The 7,881-nt window shown below is 39.6% G+C and overlaps 1 pseudogene; it reads right to left on the bottom strand.

Annotated features, from left to right (window-relative positions):
- Positions 1-2,032: 2,032 nt before the first annotated feature.
- On the bottom strand, positions 2,033-2,965 carry LOC113896660 (annotated as a pseudogene).
- Between the last annotated feature and the right edge of the window lie 4,916 nt (positions 2,966-7,881).

Below are 7,881 nucleotides of genomic sequence, written 5' to 3'. Positions count from 1 at the left end.
GGAGACAAAAGAACTGTAGAAAGAAAATTATAAGACACTAATGAATTAAATAAAGACAACATAAACAGATGAAGAGATATTCTATGCTCCTGGGTGGGAGAAATCAATATTGTGAAAATGACTATACTACCAAATGCAATCTACAGATTCAATGTGATCCCTATGAAATTACCAATGGCATTTTTCACAGAACTCGAACAAAAATTTCACAATTCATATGGAAACACAAAAGATCCCAAATAGCCAAAGCAGTCCCAAGAAATAGAATGGAGCTGGAGGAATCAATCTTCCTGACTTCAGATTATACTACAAAGCTACAGTCATCAAGACAGTACAGTACTGGCACAAAAACAGACACACAAGCCAATGGAACAAGATAGATAGCCCAGAAATAAACCCACAAACTTATGGGTACCCTATTTTTGACAAAGGAGGAATGGGGCAAAGACAGCCTCTTCAATAAATGGTGCTGGGAAAACAGGACAGCTGCATGTAAAAGAATGAAATTAGAACAGTTCCTAACATCAAACACAAAGATAAACTCAAAATGGATTTAAGGCCTAAATATAAGACCAGAAACTATAAAACTCTTGGAGGAAAACATAGGCAGAACACTCAATGACACAAATCAAAGCAAGGTCCTATATGACCCACCTCCTAGAGTAATGGAAATAGAAACAAAAGTAAACAAATGGGACCTGATTAAGCTTAAAAGCTTTTACATGGCAAAGGAAACTATAAGCAAGGTGAAAAGACAGCTGTCAGAATGGGAGAAAATAATTGCAAATGAAACAACTGACAAAGGATTAATTTCCAAATATACAAGCAGTTCATACAACTCAATGCCAGAAAAACAAACAACTCAGTCAAAAAGTGGAAAACATACTTAAATAGACATTTCTCCAAAGAAGATATACAGATGTCTAGCAAATACATGAAAAGAGGCTCAACATTACTCATTATTACAGAATGAAAATCAAAACTACAGTGAGATATCACCTCACACTGGTCAGAATGGCCATCATTAAAAAGTCTACAAACAATAAATGCTGGAGAGGGTGTGGAGAAAAGGGAATGCTCTTGCACTGTTGGTGGGAATGTAAATTGATACAGCCTCTATGGAAGATGGTGTGGAGATTCCTTAAAAACTAGGAATAAAACCACCTTATGACCCAGCAATCCCACTTCTAGGCTTATACTCTGAGCAAACCAAAATTGAAAAAGACACATGTATCCCATTGTTCATTGCAGCAGTATTTATAATAGCTAGAACGTGGAAGCAACCTATATGTCCATTGACAGATGATTGGATGAAGAAGTTGTGGTACATATACACAATGGAATGTTACTCAGCCATAAAAAGGAATGCATTTGAGTCAGTTCTGATGAGGTGGATGAACTTAGAATCTATTATACAGAGTAAAGTGAGTAAGAAAGAGAAAAATAAATTTTATATTCTAACACATACATACGGAATCAAGAAAAATGGTACTGAAGTATTTATTTACAGGGCAGCAATGGAGAAACAGGCATAGAGAATAGACTAATGGACATAGGGAGAGGGGAGGAGAGGGTGAGATGTATGGAAAGAGTAACATGGAAACTTACTCTGCCATATGTAAAACAGATAGAAAACGGGAATTTGCTGTATGGCTCAGGGGCTCTGTATCAACCTAGAGGGGTGGGATGGGCTGGGAAATGGGAGAGAGGTTCAAAAGACAGGAGACATATGTATATCTATGGCTGATTCATGTTGAGAATACAACCAAATTCTCTAAAGCAATTATCCTTAAATAAAAATAAATTAAAAAAATATAAAATAAGGGAAAATTTGCAAGATATCAAAGGAAGAAGAAAGCTTATTAAAATGAGCTACAAGTTAAGATAGAAAAGTTGAAATGAAAGAAATGGAAATTTAAGAAAATATAAGTAGCAAGTTCTGCTTTCATAGTCTGATCAGTCACAAGATCTGACTCCGAGGCTTTGACCTCTTCAATCTTGGGTACTTCTTCAGTTTTACAACAATTGGCCTTTATATATTTCCCTTCACAAACAATGCTTTCAGAGCCCTCTTCATGTCTTTATTCCTCAGGCTATAGATGAAGGGGTTCAGCATGGGTGTGATGACTGTGTACATCACCGAGGCTGTTGCACTTGAGTGTGCATTGTGGGTAGCTGCAGAGCTAAGGTATACTCCAAGCATCGTACAATAAAATAAGGAGACAATGGTGAGGTGAGATGCACAGGTGGAAAATGCTTTATATTTCCCCTGAGCAGATGAGATTCTGCATATAGAGGAAACTATTTTAGAATATGAACAAAGGATACCAAAGAAGGGACCACCACACAGCAGGACAGCTGCAAAATACATCACTATGTTATTAAGAAAGGTGTCAGAACAGGCAAGTTGGACCATATGATTGAGTTCACAGAAAAAGTGGGGAATTTCAATGTTTGTGCAGAAGGACAGTTGCAACACCGTTAAGCTTTGTAATAAGGAATTCAGGACACTTATGATCCAGGATATCAGCACCAGTAGTCAACAGAGCTGGTGGTTCATGATGACTGTGTAGTGGAGAGGTTGACAAATGGCCACAAAGCGGTCATAGGCCATCATGGTCAGGAGGAGGATGTCCAACACTGCAAAGAGGATGAGAAAATAAATCTGTGTGATGCATTCTTTATAGCTGATAACTTTGCTTTGTGTCCAGATATTCCATAGCATCTTTGGGATGGTGGTGGAGGTGAAACAGATGTCTACCAAGGACAGGTTGGAGAGGAAGAAGTACATGGGTGTGTGCATGTGGGTGTCTGAAGTGATGGCCAAGATGATGAGCAGGTTTCCAAACATAGTGGTCAGGTACGTGGAGAGGAAAAGCCCAAATATGAGGGGCTCTACTTTTACTTCCTCTGAAAGTCCCAGAAGGAGAAATTCTAGAATTTGTGTATCATTGTCTGGTTCCATGCAGGAAGGTGACTTCTGGAAAAGAAAGGCTATAACATGGTTAATTTTCACACAAACTTGTATTACTCAGATATTCAAAATGGTGTTTCAAATTTATATTTTGTTGTCAAATGTGAATTTGATATTTTGTGTATTTTTTATAACCCCATGGAAGTTATCTTTGTGCCCCACATAATGTGGAATTTTTTCCCCAACCAGCTTTTACCATAAGGGTCATGAGTTTTGCACTTTTAATGAGAATTTCATAGTGTAATTCAAGAATGTAATACAGTCTGCCATTTTTAAGCACTGAGTAAAAGGTGCTAAAAAGCAAAAGTCCCCAAAGTCTCATTTCAATTATAGAGAATGAATATATAGTGGGAATGTAAGTTGATATAGCCACTATGGAAAATAGTGTAGAGATGCCTTAAAAAAAACTGGAAATAAAACTACCATATGATTCCTCAATCCCACAACTGAGTATATAATCTGAGAAAGCTATAAATCAAAACAACACATGTACCCCAAAGTTTATGGGCAGCAGTACTACAGTAGCTAAGACATGGAAGCAACCTAGATGTCCTAGATGGATAGATGAATGGATAAAGAAGGTGTGGTATATATACACAATGGAATATCATTCAGCCATAAAAAGGAACTAATTTGAGTCAACTGAAGGGTGGTGGACAAATCTACAGCCTGTTATACAGAGTGAAGTAAGTTAGAAGGAGAAAAATAAATATTGCACATTAATACATATATATGGAATCTAGAAAAATGATACAGATGAACCTATCTGAGGTGTAGGAATAGAGATGCAGATGTAGAGAATGGACTTGTGAACACATCAGGGGAAGCAGAGGGGACGAATTGAGAAAATAACATTGACATCTATATATTATGTGTAGAATCGATAGCTAGTGAGAAGCTGCTACGTAACATAGGGAGTCCTGCCTTGTGCTTGGTGATGACCTAGATGGGTGGGACAGGGTGGGGTGAGAGGGAGGCTCAAGAGGGAGGTGATACATGTATACTTCTGGCTGATTCACATTATTGTATAGCAGAAACCAGCACAACATCATAAAGTAATTATTATCCTCCAATTAAAAATAAATTGAAAAAATGAATCAGGACATAAAAACAGAGAATGACTATTTAAACAGACAGTAAAATTATATATCATCCTATGGTGACAGATTCTGTGATGAAACTAACGACAGGCACAAAGGAGAGATTGGGTCTATGTGGGGACATGTGTGCCCAGCAGAAGGAACAGCCAAGGCAAAGGCCCTAAAGAAGGTGCTTGTTTCCTGTGCTCAATTCAAATACAGAGAAGCAGTGTTGCAAGTGAATGGACCTGAAAGACTGGGGAGAGGTGGTGTCACACATGTTAAGGAGGGAGGTGGTCTCTCTGCCACTGCTGAAACCCCAGGGCACAGGTATTTCCTGTTCCATACTACAACTTGTTCATCTTGTTGCTAAAGGGTCCCCAGGGGACTCTTCTGGTGATCCAGTGGCTAAGACTCTTGCTTACAATACAGGGTGCCGGGGTTTGATCCCTTCTCAGGGAACTAGATCCCACATGAGAAGACTAAGAGTTCACATTCTGCAATTAAAGATCTCAGGCTGCAACGAAGATTCTGCACAGCCAAGTCAATCAGTCAATCAATCAATCAGTCAGTATTTAAAAAAAAAAAAAAAAAAAACAGCTCCCCTCCTTAGTACCTCCTCTGTTTGAGTTCTGGTGCCAGGACTGTAAAAATCGTCTTGGAATGTATGAGTCCTTGTATTCGTGTTCTGAAGACTGGTCACACTCCACAAGTATCTCTCTCTCACACACACAATGGCCTCCAGCACTGTAGTATTTCCATGTCTTTCTCAGCCACCGCCTTTCTGATTACACTTTGTTGTTATTGATTTTCAGTTGCTAAGTCCTGTCTGACTCTTTGCAACTCCATGGACTGCAGCACGCCAGGCTCCCTGTGGTTCACTATCTCCTAGAGTTTGCTCAATTTCATATCCATTGAGTCGGTTATCTAGCCATCTTATCCTCTGGTGCCCTCTGCGCCTTTTGCCTTTAATTTTTCCTGACATCAGGGTCTTTTCCAATGAGTTGGGTTTTCAGGTCTTCAAGTAGCTAAAGTATTGGAGCTTCAGCTTCAGCAATAGTCCTTCCAGTGTATATTCAGTGTTGATTTCCTTTCCTAATTGCAGTCAGTTCAGTTCAGTCGCTCAGTCGTGTCCAACTCTTTGTGACCCCATGAATCACAGCACGCCAGGCCTCCCTGTCCATCACCATCTCCCAGAGTTCACTCAAACTCATGTCCATTGAGTTGGTGATGCCATCCAGCCATCTCATCCTCTGTCGTCCCCTTCTCCTCCTGCCCCCAATCCCTCCCAGCATCAGGGTCTTTTCCAATGAGTCAACTCTTTGCATGAGGTGGCCAAAGTACTGGAGTTTCAGCTTCAGCATCAGTTCTTTCAATGAACACCCAGTACTGATCTCCTTTAGGATGGACTGGTTGGATCTCCTTGCAGTCCAAGGGACTCTCAAGAGTCTTCTCCAACACCACAGTTCAAAAGCATCAGTTCTTCGGCACTCAGCTTTCTTCATAGTCCAACTCTCACATCCATACATGACCACTGGAAAAACCATAACCTTGACTAGACGGACCTTAGTTGGCAAAGTAATATCTCTGCCTTTCAATATGCTATCTAGGTTGGTCATAACTTTCTTTCCAAGGAGTAAGCGTCTTTTAATTTCATGGCTGCAGTCACCATCTGCAGTGATTTTGGAGTCCCCCAAAATAAAGTCTGACACTATTTCCACTGTTTCCCAATCTATTTCCCATGAAGTGATAGGACCAGATGCCATGGTCTTAGTTTTCTGAATGTTGAGCTTTGTACTAGGAATGCATAAAACCCAAACTGGCCCAATCAGTGATCTCTCCACTGTAAAATGCAGAAATAGTCCTCAGATATTCCAATTCTTCAACTTCCCATGGACATAAAAACTTGGGACTCCATACTGATAGGGCCATTTTTGGTTGATTTTTTTTTAAGCAAAAAAGAATCTGTTCAATTAACAGAAAGAGAGAAAAAAAATAAAGTGGGTCAGGAGGAAAAGATCTAATAAGCTCAGCCAGTCCCAGAGACATTGTGAGGAAGAATAATCTCCCTCGGTTCTGGCAGCATGCCAACCCTGATTACATTCCCTTGCTACCCAGAGAAAATAATAAGAGAACCAAACAAAAACAAAAACAAAAAAAACTTGTCTAAAAGACAGAAGTAGTGATTTTCTTTAATGGTGTCAAGCACCTTATATATGGTACATCCACCAAAAAAAATGAACAAAGGGATAAACCAACATTTCCCCAGTGAAAATGCATACAGTATAACAAAAGTTGGACATTGTTAGTATGATGCAGTAGATTTACTTTTCTTGTGCGTATTCCATAATTATTCGACCAATTAGTTATTTTTTTTTTAAGATTGTTTTGATGTGAATCATTTTTAAAGTCATTACTGAATTTGTTACAATATTGCTTCTGTTTTTTTATATTTTAGTTTTTTGGCCATCAGGCATGTGGAGTCATAGCTCTGGTACCAGGGATTGAGCCTACACCCCCTGCATTGGAAGGTGAATTCTTAACCACTGGACCACTAGGGAAGTCCTTGACCATACAGTTTTTGTATGGCCCAATAATGGATGAGATTTGCCCTTTTCTCCATTTTCTCATGTGGTATCTTTCTTTTACTGTTCCCGTTCTGTAATATTTCATCCCTTTTTTGAGAATCTCAGTGGGCACATTCTAATCATGATTCTGGACTTCATCCAACATGCAGAGGCTGCCCTGGGGCATGTTCTATAAGTCCTGTCCTCACTATGACAGTTATGTTCCCTCATACTTCATACAAAAGAAATGTATTGCATCCACGCTCTGTGTAGGGGTAACCAATACATTTTAGATGAACATCTAGAAAACAACATATTCAATTTGCAGGGGGCAAAACCATCCAATAAAAAAGGAATTCAAAACTAAGAATATAGATATATTTCAATAAAATAAAACTTTTTATGGCCGAAAATATCCTGCAAAAGTCAGTTGAAAAGCTATGATCAGTAGAAATTTTTTGAAATGCTAAAAACTGTAGAAAAATAGGTAATTATTACATAGGCCAATGCAGGAGTTGGGAGTTTGATTCTTGGGTTGGGAAGATCCCCTGGAGCAGGAAATGGAAACCCACTCTAGTGTTCTTGCCTGGGAAATCCTATGGACAGAGAAGCCTGGAGGGCTCCTGTCCATGGGATCCCAAAAGAGTTGGACATGACTTTGCCACGAAACAACGACAACAACATAATAATAGGCAGATCAAAATGGTGATCAAATATGTACAGTGTGATGAATCTGAGCTATAGCTTAAGAAACAAAGAAGTGTCTTTCATACCCATCAGCCTGGTGGAGTCAGGAGAACCCTAAAAGAACTATCACATTGATTGTGATTAGATCTTTTAAACTGGCAGCAAAAGCAGTTCTCTAATTTTGCTGTTAGAAACATAAAATGTTATAAGATTGGAAAGAAACCTGAAGACAACTATAAGTTCAGTTTAGTCACTCAGTCGTGTCCGACTCTTTGCGACCCCATGAACCACAGCACACAAGGACTCCCTGTCCATCACCAACTCCTGGAGTCTACCCAAACCCATGTCCATCGAGTCGGTGATGCCATCCAACCATCTCATCCTCTGTCATCCCCTTCTCCTCTTGCCCTCAATCTTTCCCAGCATCATGGTCTTTTCAAATGAGTCAGCTCTTTGCATCAGGTGGCCAAAGTATTGGAGTTTCAGCTTCAACATCAGTGCTTCCAATGAACACCCAGGACTGATCTCCTTTAGGATGGACTGGTTGGATCTCCTTGCAGTCCAAGGGACTCTC

This window comes from Bos indicus x Bos taurus, chromosome 7 (assembly GCF_003369695.1).
Source record: "Bos indicus x Bos taurus breed Angus x Brahman F1 hybrid chromosome 7, Bos_hybrid_MaternalHap_v2.0, whole genome shotgun sequence".
NCBI lineage: Eukaryota > Metazoa > Chordata > Mammalia > Artiodactyla > Bovidae > Bos > Bos indicus x Bos taurus.
Note: the sequence above shows the minus strand (reverse complement) of the source record. Positions and strands in the feature narration are given on the sequence as shown.